At 46.4% G+C, this 24175-nt stretch overlaps 1 long non-coding RNA gene across 6 annotated transcripts; it reads right to left on the minus strand.

The window, feature by feature from the left end:
* Positions 1-421: 421 nt before the first annotated feature.
* On the minus strand, positions 422-9224 carry LOC140388816 (uncharacterized). 6 transcript variants are annotated; one of them, XR_011934286.1, is made up of 4 exons: positions 9137-9224; positions 4386-4559; positions 3588-3732; positions 422-538 (listed from the first exon to the last, which is right to left on the minus strand). It is a non-coding gene; the product is annotated as an uncharacterized lncRNA (long non-coding RNA). The 6 variants fall into 6 exon arrangements; XR_011934285.1 differs by lacking the exon at positions 9137-9224 and adding an exon at positions 8795-8868; XR_011934279.1 differs by lacking the exon at positions 9137-9224 and adding an exon at positions 5866-6082.
* Between the last annotated feature and the right edge of the window lie 14951 nt (positions 9225-24175).

The raw sequence follows: 24175 nt of genomic DNA on the forward strand, positions 1-24175 counted from the left end.
AAAGTACAATTTGAACAATAGATTTGCATTGGGAATCGTCCCGGTAAATAACAAACAGCAAACCACCATCACTAAATAAGTGACATCAGGGCTGATTTGTCAAATTAACCCCAAACACTGATATAATCAGATACCACACATTGGGGTTTCTTTTGGGAGGGGGGGGGCGTTTTCGACACATTTCACATTCAATGCTAAAGGGAATGGGGGGGGGGGGAGAAATGACACACACCAGATCCAAATTTCACAAGCGATTAGGAGAGCTGGGGACTGCAGTGTGGGCAGCGAATGAGTTCCTGAATATTGCGTAACCGATCTCGGGGAGAGGGAGGGAGGGGAGGGAGGGAGGAGAGGTGTTCACTAGAACCCAGCTTTTCTCTCAATTAAACGTGTGCCGAAACCGGGCTGCTCTATCACCTACCTTCCATGTCCCTGGTCACGGTGCTAAAATGCATCCTACTGCCAGTTAGACTGGGGTCGAAGTGCTTGCCGAAGGCAGGACTTTGCAGAATCGCTTCGTTTCCTGGTTGATGGGCCGCTGTTAATCAGAGAGGCAATACTGAAAGCGTTTGCCTTGGGAGTGAGAGGGACTGTTTTTGCCTCCATGAGAGAGGAGTCTAAAAGCGCTCCAATTTTCCCCGCCTTCCTCCTGTTTCCCTTTTACAAACTGCAACCAAACACAAGAGATCCCAGTTTAACCTTACTTTTTTTTAAGCCACGGATCTCCCTGAGATTTGTTTTAATAGAAATAAAGCTCTCTCGTCTTTCCCCAGTTAAAAAAAAAAGTTACACGGGGTGGGCCCACCGGGTGGTGTTCAGTGTCCTAGAAGTCTCGATCGTTTTGTTATTACCTCCAACATGTTGGGCCATTCTCCTAGAAGGATGTGTTCATTTGGGAGGTTTTTTTTTTTGGAGGGGGAATACGTGTTTAAGGGGCTGAATTCCGTATGGTCATCTCCTCCCCCCTCTCCTCCCCCCCTTTCCTTTCCCCTCCCCGGCCCGCGAGCCGGCGCTGTGCATTGAGGAAGTCTCATTCACAGCTCCCTGTCAGCAGCATACACAGGCCCCAGCTCAATGAGCGACAGCAAGAAAAAGTGTTGCAGGCGGCTTGGTCCCACCCCGCCCTCTATCTGCCTCTCCCCACCCCCACCCCGAACAAGAACCCCGGCAATGCTACAAATATGCTTCCCATGTGATGTTTTATTTGACCGAGTTGCTGTCAATCAAGGAGCAAACTTTTTAAAAAAAAAATAAAGTCCGACCAGAAAGGGAGACGAGAGAGTGGGAAATACTCGCCTGGCGTGATTCAGTCTGGAACCGGCACTGGAACCTGGGTCTCCCTCTAACGCTCCTGTCCTGGGGGTGGGGGAGGGGTGGGTGGGAGTGAGAGGGGGGAGTGAGAGGGGAGTGAGGGAGGGGGTGAGGGGGTGAGAGGGAGTGAGAGGGCGAGTGAGGGGAGTGAGAGGCGAGTGAGGGGAGTGAGAGGGAGTGAGAGGGGAGTGAGGGGGGTGAGAGGCGAGTGAGGGAGTGAGAGGCGAGTGAGGGGAGTGAGAGGGAGTGAGGGGGGTGAGAGGCGAGTGAGGGGAGTGAGGGGGGAGTGAGAGGGAGTGAGAGGGAGTGAGGGGGGTGAGAGGGGAGTGAGGGGGTGAGAGGCGAGTGAGGGGGGTGAGAGGCGAGTGAGGGGAGTGAGAGGGGAGTGAGGGGGGTGAGAGGCGAGTGAGGGAGTGAGAGGGGAGTGAGGGGGGAGTGAGAGGGAGTGAGAGGGGAGTGAGGGGGTGAGAGGGGAGTGTGTGGGGGAGTGAGGGGGTGAGAGGGGAGTGAGGGGGTGAGAGGGGAGTGAGAGGGGGGAGTGAGAGGGGAGTGAGAGGGGAGTGAGGGTGTGAGAGGGGAGTGAGGGGGTGAGAGGGGAGTGAGAGGGGAGAGTGAGAGGGGAGTGAGGGGGTGAGAGGGGAGCGAGGGGGGGAGTGAGAGGGGGAGTGAGGGGGGGGGGGGGTAGCAAAGCGCAAAGTGGCCGATCTGGCTTCACTGTCCACTGGGGACAGATTGGGGACATCAGTTTCTCCGTTGTGCAAACTAACTCCGAGAATGTGACACATTCCCCAGTGAGGATCCTTCCTCAGTAACTTCAGTCTGCTTATGGCGCGTCCCGTGGATTCTCACTCAATCACCTGGAGCCACACAACCCTCCCCCCCCCCCCCCCCCCCTCCCGACTCCCCCGGGGTGAATTGTTTCTGCGCCGCTGTCAGAGCCTCCTCCGATTCCCTGCTGGAAAGTTCCACTTCACCTTGGATTGGAACAGCAATTTGGACGGGATTGACACACAGCACAGGTCGAGACTAGACAGCATCGCCTCGCTTACCTGCTCGCTCCCTCTCGCCTTCCCCAGCCACACACCCACATTACCTCCCAGCTCCCACCAGTATTTGGAGAAATGTTGACACCCGCTTAAGATCACGATCGTTTTTCAAATAAATGTGGGCTGTGGGGGAGCGGGGTGGGGGATGCAGTAAGTACAGAGTGCCCCGTGATCTTGTACGGTATCTTCAATCAAACAGGGCGGCTTTAACGCCACCATTCAGATTTCACAAACTCATATTGAATTAAAATCGCCCAGGGATTTCTGCCTTGATGCCCGCTTTCCAGGTGAATTTCAAACCATTTGTGCTTGTTTCAGGATCAAACTAACACGCGTTAAACATGACTGTGAGCTTCCCGCTGCCTGGCCGTCAGCTGTTAAGAGATGGCATGAGATTCGATCAGTAAAGGTGAACTTAAATCCTTCAGCCCTGTCCTAGAGGAAAGGCTCTTTGTACTGATTGAAAGACCCGATTTCCCATTTACCTCTGATATAAATTGGGTGCTGGGAGATGCAGGACTCTGCCAGGGTCAGTAGATTGCTTATCTGGGGGGTTCTATTGTGAAAATGAACAAGTTTGGTTGAACGGGGAAACTGAGTATATGTCCAGTATGCTGTCCACAGCACTCGCGCAGCAATGACTAGTTTAAGTCGTGTGCTGACGTTGTTTAAGGACTCGGAGCGCTTTCACCTTCCCCTGCCGGTTAATGCAGCAAATAAACCATGCAGGGTTACAGCGTCCCACCGGACGGAGTTAGAGATTCCACTTAAAAAAATACAACACAGCCGCCTTCTTTATTCTGTCGGTGTTTTGCAAGATATTGTCAAAAGAAGCCTTCACGAGTTAAGCCTTCCTGTCAAAGCAACTCCAACTCTTGGCCCCTGTTAACAAGGGGACGCCTGGGCAGCGCGGTGGCGCAGTGGTTAGCACTGCAGTCTCACGGCGCCGAGGTCCCAGGTTCGATCCCCGTGTGGAGTTTGCACATTCTCCCCGTGCTTGCGTGGGTCTCGCCCACGTGGATTGGCCACGCTAAAATTGCCCCTTAATTGGGAAAAAATGAATTGGGCACTCTAAATGTATTTAAAACATAACACCCGAAGCGGGACACTGACTCTGCCAAGTTGTTTAAAAAACTACCAGACACGATTCCCTTGAATATCCCACATCGCTGTGTATGTGCGGTGCTGAGCGCCGAGGCAGACAATAATGTAGACATATTGTAAGGTCACCTTGCGAGAGGGTCTCGTCTGCCTTCAGCATCAACTGGTAGATGTTCATGGTGGCTTCCACTTCCCGCAATCCCTCCATCCACATTAGGAAAAGGGCGTTAAATCCGCACCTTGGTTTGACTGAAGTATTTACGCCTTAAAGTAGCTGAAAGCAAAGCCGTACAGATAAAAAAAGACAGGGTGATTCATGTACTGTATAATGTCCCAGGCAAAACCGGCATTTTTAATCATTGCCACGTCGAAATTGTTTTTTAAATGACTCTGCAGGCTGGTGGAAGATACAACGCATCGCCCGGGTACAAGAGGAACTTTTTCCACCTCCACAAACCGGGGCGATACAGTAAAGGCGACTCTCCTGCCACAGAGACTCCTGGCCAGAGATAGAGGGGAGGACACGCAGGAACTCGTGGAGGCTTTTCCTTCCTCTCTCAAAAAATTCGAACATTTAAAGAGAGGGAGAATTTGTTTCCCCCGAACGCCAGCTGTCCCCCCTCCCCACTCCCTGTCTTTGGGCCTGGGTCTATCTTATTGTTGAAAACCGGCACTATACCTGCAATGCACTCATCCATAATGTAATTGAGGGAAAACAACATGGGGAAAGGTCCAAGCAAAAAACACATCTTTAAACACAAGAGATCTTATTGGATTGGTAATACCTTTAAATAAGTTAGCTAGCCTGTCAAGGCTGTTGACTGTTGTCAAGCCCAGTCAATGCGGACATTGTCAGAAATGATTAATGAAATCCTTTCTTACTCAGCAACTAGTTGACATTATTGCTCGGAATAAAGAAATACTTACATTGCAATTGGTGGTAAACAAACATTTCTTTCGCCACAAAGTCTTTGGCATCCTCTCTTGCAACTCCCCAAGGTCCCTGCACAAGAATGCCCTTTACATTCTGTGTTTCTTTTGTGGTCCCTGCTATTGGCTGTGCGCGTGCCTCTGGTCTCCCAATGACGCATCGATTTTTACCTTAACCATAAAGTTTTAATTGACTCATTAACCATCAGTTGAATTGTCTTGTGCGTCATGTCCATTATATTTTAGTCTTACACCTCCCGGGCCCATCCAATCGGTGCACAAGTTAAGCGTTCGTCCTTTTCAACCCCGCCATCAACAAGAAACGAGACATTTGAAAGCGGCCAGTTTGCTACACTTATTGTACATTTCAAGATACGAATTTAAGGTGACGTTATTCAACTAGATCCGACATTCTCAATGCTTGTGTCCGCTGTAAATGGCCCAGTATTGTTAAACGCCCTTCCTTCTGAAACATGCATACAATTTGTCTAACTTTGTCTCAATGTCTGACAAAAGCACGCGTGGAATAGAAACTCCCATTGTTGACGAGGGGCCTTTATAAATGAAATCTTTAAACTGAAAACCGGGCTTGATTAATGGGTCAGTGTTTTTTTTTTAAACTGTGAAGTTGGAGCTGGGAACCCCTCAAAACCATTCAAATAAACAGTTGTTTTTTTTTATTGTGGAAAGGCAAATTTGTAACGTTCATTTATCCTGAACTGGAGGAGCAGAGATTGCGAGGGGGCGGGGTGGATAGTAGGGTCAATTCCTATTACCTGATGGATTTTTATAATGTGCCGTTTGCTCGGGGCCTCTACCGGGATTAACTCTCAGCTGAAGCCTCATCTTGCTGTCCTTGGGCACGAACTGGGAAGGTTTGACTTCAAACCAGAAGAACGCGGTAACAGGCCCACCTGGGCCCGTATTGGTCTTTTCAACAACCTGCCGATCGAATCATTAGATTACTGACAGCCCATACCTGACTCTGGGCCCGGTATTTCGTGCAGGGCTTTTGAAATTGACAGTCAAACTCACGGGCAAGTCTAAGCAGAGCCGGAGTCGCCCATTCTGCTCAATCTGTACCGGCACCTCGCTCGCCCGCGCACACATAGCCAGGCACGAACTTCAGAGGCGAATGAAATTGAGACGGGCTCACAACTAACCCAAAGGATGGCTCCAACTCCGGATTAACCCGTACATCGACTGTTCCGCCTTTAAACACGGGTTCTGCCTGGATTGCTGAACTGGTTTAAAGCGTTCGGAGATCGATTGGAAATACCTCGAGCACCATCCCCTCTAGACCCCCCCCCACCCCCCACACACACACACACACAAGCGGTCTCCTGTTAATTTTAGGCTGAATCTGTGCCCCGCGATCTTCTAAGTACGTCAACCACGTTCAAATATCGTCAAAGGCAAAGGTTCATCCATTTGGAAAGATAGAAGCAGTAAAGGTTTGCGGACCTGCCAGACTTACACGGGGTTAAACGCATGGAGGTTCGCGTTTCTCGCTGGAAGGTTTGGGGGAGCGGGGTCAAACTATTTTATTCTCTTGTTTTCAACGCGCAGATGACAGATGCTCCGTGTCACTCTCTTCCCGAATCAGTCCTGTGTTTCCATGCGGTTTCGGGCGGGATCTTGCCTTTTGTTTTCACATCGGCCGCAAACTTCCATCCCTTGTTAAGAGTCCAATGTCCAGATGCAGACTGAGAAAGTCTCGCCCCTCAATCACCAACCCCCCCCCCCCCCCACACACACACACAGACACAGTCCCCCCCTCTCTCTCTCTCCCTCCCTCTCTCTCTCACTCACACACTCCCTACAGTTCAAGGCTATATTCTGTTCCAATATCAGAGGAAATTCCATCCGAAGAGGATTAGTATTGTTCTTGGCTTCCTCCACTCTCAGCTATGTAAGAAATGACATCATTACTTAGTGACCCAGAGGGTGTTGTAACTTGCAATCGGAATTATGTCATGATTAGCGAGAATGCTACATTCCAGTGCCAAAAATGTATACATTCACTTTAATGTTCGCTCCCTCCCTTCCTCTCTCTCTCTGCCTGCTTCCTTCGTGTTGCTTCGCCAACGAGTTCTGCACCAAGTTGTTCATGTTCAGCTTGAATCCTATCACCGTAACATGGTATGTTTTAATTGTCAATTCCCCCCCCCCCCCCCCATCTCGCCCCCCCCCCCCCCCTCCAAAAGCAATCTGTGTTTCTCTGTTTAACGAAACGCCGATGGAAAGGTAGACGGATTTAACTGGATAAAATATGGATCGTTGTGACAAGCGCTGAAAACGTCAAATTCCGTCCGGTTACTAATGCAAAGTAATCAGCAGAGAGACGAGGCCGCTTTGCGTCGTTTGTTTTTGCAGGCGGAAGTGTATCGGCCAGCAAAGATAATAAAGTCAAATAACACCCCCAAAGCCGCGCCTGCTCAGACCCAGAGGAGGTGGCCATGGGATGTCCGAGCATTGGAATGGCGTTTCAGTCAATAATTCCCACTTTGAAATCCCCACTTTGTGTGTCCAACTTGTTCTTTTTTTTCTCTCTCTCTCAGCCGAGATGTCATTGGGCCGGCGGTTTTGAAAACGGAGGGGGGTTACATGAACAACAAACAACACTAACAAAAAGTAGGGCCAATGCACATTTTAAAATTGACTTCTCACATTGTCAGTCGCTACACTGCCTATATTAATGCCCCGGGTGATCTGTGCATCAAGAGAAAAACTCTGCGGGTCTGGTAAGAGTATTTGCCCTGTCTATCTCATATTTTCACCACCTTATTACACACCCTGCACTTGTCAAGTTGGCGCACTTTCTCACAGAGTATCAACACCGTTTTAGCTATTCGCTACACCAATACATCTATATATATACACACACATATATAAAGTATTGTAAAATGCCGTTCTTCACCAGGGCATGTCACGAAATGTTTATATTAGACGCGAGATAAACTAAATCGATTTGGTGGTATTAATGTCGCATATCTAATATCATTAATATCTCTGACCGCTTCTCACCGCTGCCCACTGGAGTGGCCACAGAAGGTTGACATTGCGATGCTGGTGACTTGAAGTTGCGGGTTTGGGGCAGGTGTTGATCTATTGTTGGTACGACCCGAAGACAAGGACCATTTGCATTTATGTAGCGCATCAAGCACAATCAATCGTCCCGAGGCGCTGAATGTATGTCATTTATCCTGCACTGAATGTAGTATAGCTGATGTAAGGTGGCCAAAGGCCACTTGATAACAATCTAACACGTGTAGAAAGGAGCGCCACGCCGTGCTGACAGGTAGTGGAGCTGACGTGTTTACCTATTAAAGAAAGATGCCATTTCCTTCCCCTTAAGGGGGGAGAAAAAAAATCAAGATGCAAAAATAACAACCTAGGCAAAGGAATCATGCGATCAGATCAGTTACATCACTTCAAACTTGAAACTGCAATGTAAAATCGGGAGCATTCCAATTACAAGTGAAGGTATTTAAAGGGCGTTATAAATCGTTACCGACAGCGGCGCTCCAGGATATTGAATATATTTTTAACATAAATGCCACTTGATTTTACATTTTGCTCGTTTCCTGAATGCTTTAGAGTCTTTCAGCCAACAGGAAAAAAGGAGCAAGTGGGGATTTATCTCTCTCTCTCTCTAATGAAATGATCCAGCCAGCACGGGCAAAATATAAATCTGAACCACTGGAACTTTTCTTAGCAGCACTTTTCCTGGGGAGGAGGTTGCGAGGAGAGCCGGGCACACTCAGGGTTTGAAGGTTTAACCGCGCCAAGTACTTGGCGGTCACAAAGGCTCCTTCACACTCGTACCTCGTCCATCCAGACTCGCAAAGGCAAAATGAATACATTTTGGATGCACACAAAAAGGTTCGTTGTTAAAATGTGGGTCTGCTGTAGTTGTCTCTTAGCAAAGCTAAGGAAGTTATTGATCAAAGCTAGGTGAGCCTTATTGTCACTTTGGGAGGGCAGCCCGTAAAGGTACTGAGGTTAATTCATTCTTGAGGAGCCGCTGATGTATTCAATCCCACGCCGGGATTTCCTCCATTGTTACATTTTCATTTCGAATTAAAATGCACTTCAGTGTATCAGAAAATAAATGCCCCCCAGCTTGCTAAAATCATATCCATTTCGCTGACATAAGCGGCCCCGAAAAACCCGCAGCGATGCCGATTATGCAGGGTCTATTTTAGCTCCGTGTTTTGCTAAAATAGGACCCCATAAAATATCAGAGTCGCTGACTTGCAATTGGCAACATGTCTGGAATGCAATGAAAAGGCGTCGACCCGAACCCACTGCCCACACACCAACACCGAATCGACACTGGCGGTTTCCAAGGTGCAATCCTCGCCCAAGGTTCAGGGAATGAAACAATCAATTCAAAATAATACCTCCGAGATGGCTCTGCTCCGCAATGCCTCGGTGTGAATTCCTTTGCTCACTCCGCAGTTAAGACAAAGCAAGCAGCCCCTGCGGTAATATCTAATATCAAAACCACACGAGGAAAACCCAGACTCCCATTCTGCAAACGGCCAAATGTGTGTGTCCCGCTCCTTTAGAAATTGTTCAACCACCTCCCCCTCAATTTACAATTTTTTCCAAGCCCTTTTCCAGGTGCCGGCTTCAGCATCCCCACACGGGAAGGCCCGGGGAGCTTTGGGACAAATGTGGTCCCAACGCTCACCGGCCTGCAATATTTTCACAAAACATGGAAATCCGTGTTGTCTATTTACCTGCTGCTTTCGTGGCGGAGGTTTTAAGATGTTATTTGTAATTCCAGAGTACTTCAAAGCAGAACAGGGCCACTTTTCCTGTCCTGCCTCTGGTGGCCTTACAGTAACTCTGTTACGATTGGAACTATACCATCGCTTTGTGCCTGCTGGGGGTTCATTGGAATTAATATGTTTGTAAAGATTGGTACAAAATTGGTATATATTCGTATATATCAGTATATATTCGTATATATTAGCATATATTGGCATTATTGGCATATATTGGTATATATATTATATATCGGTATAGAGTGGTATACATTGGTATATGTTGGTATATATTGGTATATAGTGGTATATATTCGTATATATTCGTATATATTGGTATTATTGGTATATATTAGTATACATTGGTATATATTGGGGCTGGTTTAGCACAGGGCTAAATCGCTGGCTTTGAAAGCAGACCAAGGCAGGCCAGCAGCACGGTTCAATTCCCGTACCAGCCTCCCCGAACAGGCGCCGGAATGTGGCGACTAGGGGCTTTTCACGGTAACTTCATTTGAAGCCTACTTAATAAGTGATTTTCATTTTCATTTTTCATTATATTGGTATTATTGGTATATATTGGTATTATTGGTACATATTGGTATATATTGGTATTATTGGTATATATTAGTATATATTGGTATTATTGGTGTATATTAGTATATATTGGTATATATTGGTATATAGTGGTATATATTCGTATATATTCGTATATATTGGTGTATATTGGTATTATTGGTATATCTTCGTATATATTGGTATTATTGGTATATATTGGTATCATTGGTATATATTGGTATTGTTGGTATGATATATATTGGTATTTATTGGTATATATTGGTATTATTGGTATATATTGGTATTATTGGTATAATATATATTGGTATATATTGGTATTATTGGTATATATTGGTATTATTGGTATATATTGGTATTGTTGGTATTATTGGTATATATTGGTATCATTGGTATATAGTAATTAGTCGTTCAGATCTTTGAAAGCGCTTCACTTCTGACCACGAAATCTTGAGCACTTCTAACAATTATCACAGGGGACTTCCTGTAAAGAACACAATAATTCCTTGTCTGGGATTTCTTTTTTTTAAATAAAAGGTGGCACCGTGTCCCATCCCTGCTTCCAACCCCATTGTCTGTCTGTTAAAGATGCCTGGGTTAAAATAATAACCTTTTCTTTGCCGTGAAGTCCTCGCCATTGAGTCGCACTTCCTAATGAAGCAGGTGTGTAGATACACGCGATTTGCTACAGTTAACGTGCCTTTTATTTAAGTGTTTGTTGTGCCTTAACATTTTAATAGGCCAATCAACAGCACCACTCCAAACTTCTCTTTACCCATTCACGTGTCCACTATCAAGAATGATGCATGGCCTTCCAGGTTTCCTGAGGAGACTGATAGTTAAACCAGATAAAGAACATCAGCAATCACCTGAAAGGTCGCCTCACTACAAATAAACTCAATTTAACTCCAGGTTTAACGTAAGGAAGACAAACAAGAGAGGTGGAGCTGGGGGTGGGTGGGTAAGCCAGGTCAATGAAATCGCCTAGTCGGCAGCCTGATTTAGTGCCGATTTGGTGATATGATATTTCGACGAGGGGGGTGAGTCAGAGTATTAGCGACGCACATTGTCTCAGAGTTGCACGGGTGGCTTTTAAAGCCACGCGGCGGCTAAATCAACAGAAGGTAGACAATTGGGAAAAAGCTTTTTGCTGAGGTAAATCTTTCCTCGCCCGGAGTTACCCGGCGCTTCACCCCATCTCACGTACCAGGCTAGGATGTTAATCCTTCGCGCCTGTTTTCAGAGGACAAAAGAAGGGCGAAATCTTTCTGAGGGAACATCTGGGGGGAAATGGAAGGGATCCTTTATGGCTATTCAGTGTGTCTTTCAGCACCAAGTCACCTGGAAATATAAACGACCACTAGAAAAAAAGATTATTGGTGGTCCTTGAGAGTTTAAGATTTTTAACAGCTTGCACTCTTGAAACAAATGGCTGGTGGATTTCCTTTCTGTATAAGCGATGCACATTATCTGTCAGTGAGTGTTTATTTATGCATCAAGAGAATTAAAGCTCAGAACAGCAAATATCTCGGCATCTCCAAATTAGAATAAATTGTTAGATTGCTTTATCCGTAACTGTATATTTTAACGCGTCTGGTTGAAAGTATTGTTATATGTACAGGTGCTACTTGTGGTGTGCGCTGCTACGTATCTGCTAAAAGTGACAACAAGGAGAACCGCAATGTTTTACATTTCTGAGTATATTTGCTCTTGAGGCCCATTTTCTTTGTGGTACCTCTAAACATCAGGACAAAATCGCAAGCAGGAAAATAATAATAAGAATCTTTATTATTGTCACAAGTAGGCTTACATTAACACTGCAATGTTCGAATCCCGGCTCTGGGTCATTGTCCGTGTGGAGTTTGCACAGTCTCCTCCTGTCTGCCTGGTTTCACCTCCACAACCCAAAGATGTGCAGGTTCGGTGGATTGGCCGCGGTAAATTGCCCCTTAATTGGAAAAATAATAATTGGGTGCTCTTTAAAAAAATTTTTTTTTTTAACACTGCAATGAAGTTACTCTGAAAACGCTGCAATGTAATCATTCTCGAAGGAAGCAATTAAACCAAACACAAGTGCTTCAAATCTGAACTGGGCCAGGTACACGATAAGTAAATGTGAAGGTAATATGAGTGTGGTACAGATTCAATTAGATTTACTGGATTACTCAGGAACAGCGATGCCAAACTGATTGACTCCTGCATGAATAAAAAAATAACAATTGTGTACCCAATTCATTTCTTTCCAATTAAGTGGCAATTTAACGTGTTCAATCCACCTACCCTGCACATCTTTAGGTTGAGGGGGCGATACCCACGCAAACACGGGGAGAATGTGCAAACTCCACACACATTGACCCAGAGCTGGGATCGAACCTGGGACCTAGGCGCCGCTGTGCTGCCCTGACTCCTGCATGAATTGACGGTGAAATAGTTGGTGCATCTTCCAAAAAACAATTTGCAATTGTATCATCTAACAGCAAGTGTTTGAGGGTGCTTCACTATGTACAATTAATTCTGGCTCGATATAAAATTACACGTAACAACTAAATGTGTTTGGTGCAAACAGAATCATATTCACAAACCCGCTAATGTTAAGGGTGGAAGCGAACGCAGAATTTTCCCAGCTTCGTGGCTCCAATCAGAGAGCCCAGTCCCCCCCCCCCCACCCCCCATCTTATTCCGTACTTCGAGTGCAAACAGTTATTTTAGAGCCTCGTCTGTTCACCTTTGTCCAAGGGGAGCCATTAATCGCACAAAAGCGAGGCTCCGACCCGGGAAGTTGCAGAAACTGCACAATTCCCTGATACACGGAGATACTTCAGAAAACGATTGTTGATGAAGACATCCATCCTCCCTTAGTTTGCGACCTTGGGAATTTGCAGCCCAGTGAAATTACACACAAGGTGAAATAAGAAGGACTTTCTTTGGATAGAGCATACCTTTTGAAGCCAACACAGTGCTCGGTTACTCGCCTTCACACAGACACAATCACCAAACCGTGTGTAAAACAATGCTTGCAACTATTGAAATGTGTTAGGAAACGCCAGTCAAATTCAAATGAACAGATATTAGGAAAAATTTCATTTCACTCATTTTAACATCAGGTATTCCTCTCTGCGTTATAGACCTACATTACATATATAACCCCAAAATGAACGTGCAGGTATATGGGATGTGAAGCGAATGGGGAAGGAGCAGCCATTGCCCGCAGGCTCCACACTGGTGGAGGGAATTTGATAAAACCCGTGTCTGTTCTAAATATCCAGGCGTTGTGCGTGTTTTTTTGCATCTGCGCCTTAAGTTCGTCTCAAATAAGTCCCACCATTTCATGATTGATCCGATTATTCCGATGTACGCCTTAACCTGTAGAAAGGTCCGAGGTTATTTATTGTGTTACATTCCATTCTTTGTTCAATAATGGCATTTAAGGATCTCTTTTATTTTGTCTGTTTGACGATTTTTTATCAGGTTAAACTCGACCGGATTAAATATCTTGGAATATAAGTGTATTTATTGTTAGCGCAGGGGGCGATCTGTATATGATAGCGTCTGCTCCAATAATTTAATCTCTTTTTCTACATTAATTAATGAGTGTACACATTTCTTATATTTCCCATTTGCTCTCCAAATTGGCGGCCCAAACCTTAGCTTTGCTGAAAGAATGTAAAACAAAACGAATACCGTTCAAAACGTGCGCCAAACGATTATTTCTAACCACCTATCAGACAGAGATGCCAATATGTGTAGCATTTGAGAGGCCTGTATTCGTTATCGGCGTCTTCAGCTTAAATATACAGTAATATCATATTGTAGAACATATTATAATATATATTATATATTCTATAATTTATCATATCACATTATGATAACATGCAATTATATACTATATGGTACGTGTGTGATATATACGGTTTATATATGTTACATATACACCATATATATAATATATATCTATATGGATAACTAATCTTTCCGTGTTCTCTAAAGTAAATGTAACTTCCTTGTTTCAATTTTGCTTGACTTTATTTACAGAATCTTTGCTAAACACCCTATTAACCCTTCCAGAAAGGCTTTATTTCATCTTAATTCAAAACATTAGTCAGCCCATGACAGCCATGCATTGAGGACGCTACCATTCACGCCATCACTCCAAGATTCCCCTCTCTCCTATTTCAGCACAATTATTAAACGTGGCCAGAATATTATCACGACCATTTTAAGCTCTCTGCGCTGGGGTCAGGCGGTGTAATAACCTGGATGGTGTATTTTCTCGACTGTCACTGTTGTCCGTTGTCTAGACGTAAACATGTTACCAGAAGCACCGTGGAGGTCAAATGCTGAGTCAGAGATGGATGGAAATCGAATTATTAGACCTAACGAATCGACACAAAGCAGCAAACCACTACCTGCTCCTGGAATTTGAATTGAATAAACCCCATCAGCAAATTGATTCATAAAACGGATCTAAAACCGCAATGAATAGTTTGCCATTTTTACTAGTTTACTATTCAAATCAGCCTAAAACTGTATTGGAGTCGAATTAAAGCGGAATAAAACGTGACTCCAGTTTCCTTAACATATCGAGTAAGCAAATTTACTTTCAAACCATTCAGCTGTTAAATGGTGGATCAGCCGGCATCTGAGGCTGGAATTCCCCCCCCCCCCCCCCCCCCAGGATGAATAACAAGAATTACTGCTCACCTGTGGAGCGCTCCCATTATCATCAGCAATAAAGATGGACGCGTTTTGTTCACAGGTAGAGCGCTGCACGCTTTTATCATTATTCTCTAAGGTAAACTGGAGGTAATTTGAGCAGCCGGCCCTTTTCGTCTCGCCGACACTGTAACAATTTATTAGGTCTTCTTCTGGATCATTTTCTCATTGCAGTTAATGTGTTATTTTTGGAGGGGGAGGGGGAGGGGGCGGGCATCGTTTAAATGTTCTGTCCTTAGAGCTGGAAGGGTTCCACCTGATTCCCAGACAGACTGGCTGGGAATAACCAGAGTGGAGCAGATCCGGAAAGCTGATCCCGGTTGGGATTTAGAGACTGGGAGACACCGACACTTATTTTCTCTCAGACATATCGCAATCGCTTCTGGATGCGCTAGATTTACAATTGGCAATCCACAGGACACATGCATGCCCTTTTCCAGCTATGGCCCCTGCATATTAGTCGGTAGGTGCGGGAGGCGAGCAGCTTTGGGCAGCGTGAAAGATATGCGTCAGTTCCAGTAATAGAATGGGCCCATATCCTTTCTCTTGCACCTTGGGGAGTTGATTGCAAGCATATCCCATGGTCTAGTATATCTGAATGTTTACAGCAGACGGGCCGAATTTACATTTGACTAAAGAAACACGTTCGCATCCTATTCAATTCCAACTCACTGAGGCGTGTGATAATTGGACATTGAAGGCAATGGGACCATATGTATTGTGTTCTAATAATGAACAGGAATAGATGGCTACAAAATACTTTGAAAGGAACTTTGTCTATTGGTTGAGAAAGGACTCATCAGAATGTGTGTTTACTGTTCAAACTCAATAAATAATTATATCAACGAATCCAAAAACATCGCCCGATTGTAGCAATATGTGGAATAGATTGCACCTAACGCCCTGAAATATCTATGAGTAATACACTGAGCTAAGTTTGGCGTGCTTTATGGAGCAGCAGTTAACGCTAGCATTGATTTGAAATGAAAAATGAAATGAAAATCGCTTATTGCCACGAGTAGGCTTCAATGAAGTTACTGTGAAAAGTCCCTAGTCGCCACATTCCGGCGCCTGTTCGGGGAGGCTGTTACGGAAATCGAACCGTGCTGCTGGCCTGCCTTGGTCTGCTTTCAAAGCCAGCGATTTAGCCCTGTGCTAAACAGCCCCTTTTTAAAAACACCTTTTAATGATTTATGAAACTTTGAGTTTATATAGACACTAATGCAATTCATAATCAGCCAACATTGCACCAACTCCAAATCAGGAGACTTTGGGATAGATTATCAAACGGTCCCTGAAAGGGATACGGTTCGAGGATGGTGGAGAAGACGCAGAGAGGTTCAGGGAGGACATTTCACAGCATGGGGATCCAGGGAGCTAAAACCCACGGCTGCAGCGCGCGCCACGTGAAAGAAATGACCAATCCACCGGCGGCCCAGAACTGGAGCAAGCAGAAAGCTGGGAGAATTGTTGGAGGAGAAGGGGATAGAGACAGAGAGATTTGCAAGAGGCCCTTCAGACCATCGTCATGGCCATGGAGGGATTTGAACAGGAGAATGAGAATGTTTACATCGATTCCTCAGGAGTAGGGTGGGTCGAACATTCTCTCCCCGGTTATTCTTCCGACTTGAGCAGAAACTAAAGTGGAATTAATTATTTATCGGCGTGCTGATATTGGACCTTCATCGTGTTAATTGGTAAACCCATCCGCTTTGAACTGGTAAACATTTCTACCAAGTAGCTCTCCCCATTACACTTCACCTCCTAATTGCTCCAGTTTGATTTTCACGAGCTGTTGACTGCATTTGACTTGAGGTCTTCAGCTTATTAAAGAAAATATGGCGATCATGACTTCCTGGTAGAAAGCATTTACAGGAAGCATCCGATTAACACCAAGTCCTCATGATCAATTGTGGATTTCCCGCGGTCTCAGGGTCAGTTTGGAACAGGTTGGCGAAGATAGGAACTAAGAATGGAAAACGCTCGCATTCCCTTCTCATCAATCAATAGAAGCAATTCTACACTAATTGGGGGAGGATTTTCTAATTGACCCACTTTTGGAATGTTTTCGAAAATCGGATTTACTCATCTCCGAGTCAGGTTCCGCTGGAGAGATGTGAACACACATTCTAGGCTGACACCCTGGCGCAGTCGGCGGGCGTGCCCCACTGGCCCAGATGGGGAGAAGAGGTTAAGGCGGCGCCTTTGCTGCATTTGCGGCTGGACAGAAAACACATGACAGGGGAGTTCTCCCTTGTCCTGGGCGAGATTCATCAGCCTTGCTGTCTGTGCGGTCTTGCTGTGCACAGCCTGGCGTCCCTACTGTGCAACAGTGACTGTATTGCAAAAAGTCCTTCCTTGATTGCAAAGCACGACCAGAGGCGCTACAGAAATGCAAATCCCGTCTGCCTCACATTCTTTGTCTCCCCCCCCAAAAAAACAGGCCGTAAATGATTAACCGGTGTTTGAAAACATTTTTATTCCTGTCCTAGCTCCCATCTCCTGCACTGACAGTAAACCACCATGTTTCACATCAGCATAACCAAGGTGCCCCTATCACAGACACCTCCAGCTACACTCCCTGTGCAGGAGTGAGCAGCGATTGGGGTGCCTGATTCAGCGAATCACTCATTGTGATAGAGTTCCTGAAATGTAAAAACATCACAGATAATTATAAGAGGAGATTTTTTTTTTAATGCAAGGATTAAACAAATCAGATTCAGGTTCCTAAAATAGGGCTTGATCTGAAGAGAACCGTCCTTTATTTCCAGCGCCGGTTTCTTGAGCAATGTTGGGATATATCGAGTCTCCAATCATCAACATTTCACAATTGATGCACCCGGGTACTGATCGCTAACCTTTGGCAGGACTGACCGTTCCACGCCTGCTGTATCTCTCATCGCCCAGTCTGTTGATGCAGTAGCGAGAACCGGCGGTGGGAATGAATAATAATAAACATCAATCAATTCACAACCTCCACCTTTTATCATTTGTTAGACAAGCATTTTGGGGCCTTTCGATTTCCTAAAGCAGCGTCTCGTTATCCCTGTGTATCATGGGCTAGCAACACGTGCAAGGAGCTCTCCAGTGTCCATTTTATAGAGGCTGCAGAGTTCCATCTGTGAATAGCAGGAAATACATCGCAGTGTATCCCCCATCCACAAAGTAGCCCATCAGGCTTCTCAAACACCCGCTCACATTCACTGAGAAAGGATCGCTGGTCAATGCCAGCCGAAGTTGGTGACTGAGGACAGAAATAAAAAACACAGTGGAGAGAGCGAAATAAACAATTCCGGTGATAATCAAGGCGTGACACGTTTGTTATCCATTACTGAATGCATTGCAGGAAAATCTTCCACCTTGCAGATATTTATAAATAAATACACCCCGGGTCTCACATACAATAACAATGTCATGTTACAATCTAACCTGTTTTCTAAGGCATTTCTCTCATTCCCGTAGATTACATCTGTCCTCGCTGCATTAATCTTTGATTTGCAGCATTTGAGCACAGCTTTCTGACAGATTGCTGGTGAACATTGCTATCGGCGGCTCAGTTTGAAGAACTATTTACAGCTTTGTGCAGAGTCACCTGGAGTAAATGTTAGCTCCCTTCTCTCTCCACAGAGGCTGTCAGACCTGCTGAGATTGTCCACTATTTTCTGTTTTGGGCTGGTATAGCACACCGGGCTAAATCGCTGGCTTTGAAAACAGACTAAGCCAGGCCAGCAGGACGGTTCAATTCCCGTACCAGCCTCCCCGAACAGGCGCCGGAATGTGGCGACTAGGGGCTTTTCACAGTAACTTCATTTGAAGCCTACTTGTGACAATAAGCGATTTTCATTTTCATTTCATTTCATTATCGCGTGTACCTAGGTACAGTGAAAAGTATTGTTCTGCATAAAAAATAGGTCATACGATAAACGCTCAATGTAAATACATAGGCCGAGCAATTTGTTTAAAAAAAAACTTAGAGTACCCAATTCTTTTTTCCCCCCCAAATGGGCGGCAATTTAGCATGGCCAATCCAACTACCCTGCGCATCTTTGGGTTGTGGGGGTGAAACCCACGCAGACACGGGGAGAATGTGAAAACTCCACACGCACAGCGGGGCTGGGATCGAACCCGTGACCTCGGCACCGTGAGGCGGCATTGCCACCATGCTGCCCACGATCCCAGTGCATTTTTAAACACTTTTCAAAGAAACTGAGAGGGTGGCGGGGAACCTGCTGTTGTCAACCTCTCCGTTCCCTAACTCTTTTTTAATTGTCACAAGTCGGCTTACATTAACACTGCAATGAAGTTACTGTGAAAATCCCCTAGTCGCCACACTCCAGCACCAGTTCAGGTACACAGAGGGAGAATTCAGAATGTCCAATCCACCTAACCTGCACACTTTGGACTGTGGGAGGAAACCGGAGCACCCGGAAGAAACGCACGCAGACAGGGGGAGAATTTGCAAACTCCACACGGACAGTGACCCAGAGCTGGAATCGAACCCAGGTCCTCACCGCAGAGAGGCAGCAGTGCTAACCACTGCGCCACCGTGCCACCTCCAGTAATTTGCTTTTATGAAGAATTATTCACCCTACTTCAATATCAATATAGAGGGAGGCTTCTGAGTGTTTGGTTTGGAACATATTGGGGGATAGTGGCTGGTTTGTGATTGTGCAGAACAAGCTGACCACACATTCAGAGCGCAGATGCCGTGGATGGTTCAATAATGAACTAAATCGCTTCCTGATCTAGAAGTGAGGGAAGGGGCTATTCTTGTCGGGGGTGGGGGTGGTGGTAGAGGAACAGTACTGCTGGGGTTCAGACATTGGGCAAACAAGTGCAGATGTTCTGCTCCATTCTGGACAGAGTATCGCAATACTGACTAACGAAAACAGGGAAACGTTGGAAACACTCAGCAGGTCAGGCAGCCTGTGCGGAGAGAGCAAATGAGAGTTCGCGCGTTTCGAGTCCAGTTTGATTTCACACACGTGGTGAAAAGCCCCGAGTCCCCGTGTGGAAAGGCGGAATCTCGGGTGCATATTTTGCAGTCACATTTGAGAAACGAAATAGCCGGAAGCCCCCCTCACGGTTAATTATAGAACAAGGTTAACAGTCCTTGACACCAAAGTGGTGACATTAGTGAGCGCCAGCCGTTAGACAGGAAGCAGGGGATCAGGTTGCACCAACAAGTTTCTGAGTGATTTTGCTGTCTATTCGCGGACCAGATCCAGCGATGCCTCCAATCGCTCTCGGGCAGCAGGTGGCAAGGTCTGAGGGCAGAGTTCGCTCTTGATCGCTAATGGCACTTGCCAAGGTCCTTCCCACCACATTAACCACCCACACCCGTTCATTTCTAATTATTACACTTCCAAGTCAAATTCAGGAACCTGCTCTCGAAATATATATTCTAATTCTTTGCCTTCTTTCACACGATATGAAAAGGAATTGGTGTTACATTGCTGCGTATTCCGGCACATGCCCAGGGTATTCTTTGATTTATACATTCCAGAATATAACAGTAGCGTTGTTTTCGATTGAGGCTGTTTTGTTTCTAATTCGAGGCGTCGTTTTGATGTTATCAATGAACACAGCCATTGCAATTAGAGCCAGGACAATTTGTTCGTTTATTCCAAATTCCGGTCTCAGAGGTATCCCAATATTTCTAATCTATAAACACCCCACAATATACCCTTGACAACTGGGACTGGGGACAAGTAGGGAGGTTGGCGCATTATTTGGAGTTTCACTGAAAACATCTCGAATGCCATTCGTTCAGGAAACATCCGAGGAGGCTCACTTTGTTCCGTTTCGCTTCTATTATCTTTCACGTCGATTTCTCCAATCGTAGGGATGAACATTCAGCCGGTTCAGTGTAACACAGCACTGAAATCAGCCGGCTCAGTGTAACACAGCACTGAAATCAACCGGCTCAGTGCAAAACAGCACTGAAATCAACCGGCTCAGTGTAACACAGCACTGAAATCAACCGGGTCCGTGTAACACAGCACTGAAATCAGCCGGCTCAGTGTAACACAGCACTGAAATCAACCGGGTCAGAGTAACACAGCACTGAAATCAGCCGGCTCAGTGTAACACAGCACTGAAATCAACCGGCTCAGTGCAACACAGCACTGAAACCAGCCGGCTCAGTGTAACACAGCACTGAAATCAGCCAGCTCAGTGTTACACAGCACTGAAACCAGCCGGCTCAGTGTAACACAGCATTGAAATCAGCCGGCTCAGTGCAACACAGCATTGAAATCAACTGGCTCAGTGTAACACAGCACTGAAACCAGCCGGCTCAGTGTAACACAGCACTGAAACCAGCCGGCTCAGTGTAACAGAGCACTGAAATCAACCGGGTCAGTGTAACACAGCACTGAAATCAGCCGGCTCTGTGTAACACAGCACTGAAATCAGCCGGCTCAGTGCAACACAGCACTGAAACCAGCCGGCTCAGTGTAACACAGCACTGAAACCAGCCGGCTCAGTGCAACGCAGCACTGAAATCAGCCGGATCAGTGTAACACAGCACTGAAATCAGCCGGCTCAGTGTAACACAGCACTGAAATCAGCCGGCTCAGTGTAACACAGCACTGAAGTCAGCTGGCTCAGTGTAACACAGCACTGAAATCAGCCAGCTCAGTGTTACACAGCACTGAAACCAGCCGGCTCAGTGTAACACAGCACTGAAGTCAGCTGGCTCAGTGTAACACAGCACTGAAATCAGCCAGCTCAGTGTTACACAGCACTGAAACCAGCCGGCTCAGTGTAACACAGCACTGAAATCAACCGGGTCAGTGTAACACAGCACTGAAATCAGCCAGCTCAGTGTAACACAGCACTGAAATCAGCCAGCTCAGTGTTACACAGCACTGAAACCAGCCGGCTCAGTGTAACACAGCATTGAAATCAGCCGGCTTAGTGCAACACAGCACTGAAATCAGCCGGCTCAGTGTAACACAGCACTGAAATCAACCGGCTCAGTGTAACACAGCATTGAAATCAACTGGCTCAGTGTAACACAGCACTGAAACCAGCCGGCTCAGTGTAACAGAGCACTGAAATCAACCGGGTCAGTGTAACACAGCACTGAAATCAGCCGGCTCTGTGTAACACAGCACTGAAATCAGCCGGCTCAGTGCAACACAGCACTGAAACCAGCCGGCTCAGTGTAACACAGCACTGAAACCAGCCGGCTCAGTGCAACGCAGCACTGAAATCAGCCGGATCAGTGTAACACAGCACTGAAATCAGCCGGCTCAGTGTAATGCAGCACTGAAATCAGCCAGCTCAGTGTTACACAGCACTGAAACCAGCCGGCTCAGTGTAACACAGCACTGAAATCAGCCGGCTCAGTGCAACACAGCACTGAAATCGGCCGGCACAGTGTAACACAGCACTGAAATCAACCGGCTCAGTGTAACACAGCACTGAAACCAGCCGGCTCAGTGTAACACAGCACTGAAACCAGCCGGCTCAGTGCAACGCAGCACTGAAATCAGCCGGCTCAGTGTAACGCAGCACTAAAATCAGCCGGCTCAGTGTAACGCAGCACTGAAATCAGCCGGCTCAGTGCAACACAGCACTGAAATCAGCTGGCTCAGTGTAACACAGCACTGAAATCAACCGGCTCAGTGTAACACAGCATTGAAATCAACCGGCTCAGTGTAACACAGCACTGAAATCAGCCGGCTCAGTGTAACACAACACTGAAACCAGCCGGCTCAGTGTAACACAGCACTGAAATCAGCCGGCTCAGTGCAACACAGCACTGAAATCAGCCGGCTCAGTGTAACACAGCACTGAAATCAACCGACTCAGTGTAACACAGCACTGAAATCAACTGGCTCAGTGTAAGACAGCACTGAACTCTTCCGGCTCAGTGTAACACAGCACTGAAATCAGCCGGCTCAGTGTAACACTGCACTGAAATCAACTGGCTCAGCTTAACACAGCAATGAAACCAGCCGGCTCAGTGTAACACAGCACAAAACCAACCGGCTCAGTGTAACACAGCACTGAAATCAGCCAGTTCAGTGTAACACAGCACTGAAATCAGCCGGCGCAGTGTAACACAGCACTGAAATCAACTGGCTCAGTGTAACACAGCACTGAAATCAACCGGCTCAGTGTAACACAGCACTGAAATCAGCCGGCTCAGTGTAACACAGCACTGAAATCAACCGGCTCAGTGTAACACAGCACTGAAATAAACCTGCTCAGTGTAACACAGCACTGAAATCAGCCGGCTCAGTGCAACACAGCACTGAAACCAGCCGGCTCAGAGTAACACAGCACTGAAATCAGCCGGCTCAGTGTAACACAGCACTGAAATCAACTGGCTCAGTGTAACACAGCACTGAAATCAGCCGGCTCAGTGTAACACAGCAATGAAATCAACCGACTCAGTGTAACACAGCACTGAAATCAACTGGCTCAGTGTAACACAGCACTGAAATCTTCCGGCTCAGTGTAACACAGCACTGAAATCAGCCGGCTCAGTGTAACACTGTACTGAAATCAACTGGCTCAGCTTAACACAGCAATGAAACCAGCCGGCTCAGTGTAACACAGCACTAAACCAACCGGCTCAGTGTAACACAGCACTGAAATCAGCCAGTTCAGTGTAACACAGCACTGAAATCAGCCGGCTCAGTGTAACACAGCACTGAAATCAACTGGCTCAGTGTAACACAGCACTGAAATCAACCGGCTCAGTGTAACACAGCACTGAAATCAGCCGGCTCAGTGTAACACAGCACTGAAATCAACTGGCTCAGTGTAACACAGCACTGAAATCTTCCGGCTCAGTGTAACACAGCACTGAAATCAGCCGGCTCAGTGTAACACAGCACTGAAATCAGCCAGTTCAGTGTAACACAGCACTGAAACCAGCCGGCTCAGTGTAACACAGCACTGAAATCAACTGTCTCAGTGTAACACAGCACTGAAATCAACCGGCTCAGTGTAACACAGCACTGAAATCAGCCGGCTCAGTGTAACACAGCACTGAAATCAACCGGCTCAGTGTAACACTGCACTGAAATCAGCCGGCTCAGTGTAACACAGCACTGAAATAAACCTGCTCAGTGTAACACAGCACTGAAATCAGCCGGCACAGTGCAACACAGCACTGAAACCAGCCGGCTCAGAGTAACACAGCACTGAAATCAGCCGGCTCAGTGTAACACAGCACTGAAATCAACTGGCTCAGTGTAACACAGCACTGAAATCAGCCGGCTCAGTGTAACACAGCACTGAAGTCAGCCGGCTCAGTGTAACACAGCACTGATATCAACTGGCTCAGTGTAACACAGCACTGAAATCAACCGGCTCAGTGTAACACAGCACTGAAACCAGCCGGCTCAGTGTAACACAGCACTGAAATCAACCGGCTCAGTGTAACACAGCACTGAAATCAGCCGGCTCTGTGTAACACAGCACTGAAATAAACCGGCTCAGTGTAACACAGAACTGAAACCAGCCGGCTCAGTGTAACACAGCACTGAAATCAGCCAGCTCAGTGTAACACAGCACTGATATCAACTGGCTCAGTGTAACACAGCACTGAAATCAACCAGCTCAGTGTAACACAGCACTGAAATCAGCTGGCTCAGTGTAACACAGCACTGAAATCAACTGGCTCAGTGTAACACAGCACTGAAATCAGCCGGCTCAGTGTAACACTGCACTGAAATCAACTGGCTCAGCATAACACAGCAC

This window comes from Scyliorhinus torazame, chromosome 1 (assembly GCF_047496885.1).
Source record: "Scyliorhinus torazame isolate Kashiwa2021f chromosome 1, sScyTor2.1, whole genome shotgun sequence".
In the NCBI taxonomy this organism is placed as follows: Eukaryota; Metazoa; Chordata; class Chondrichthyes; order Carcharhiniformes; family Scyliorhinidae; genus Scyliorhinus; species Scyliorhinus torazame.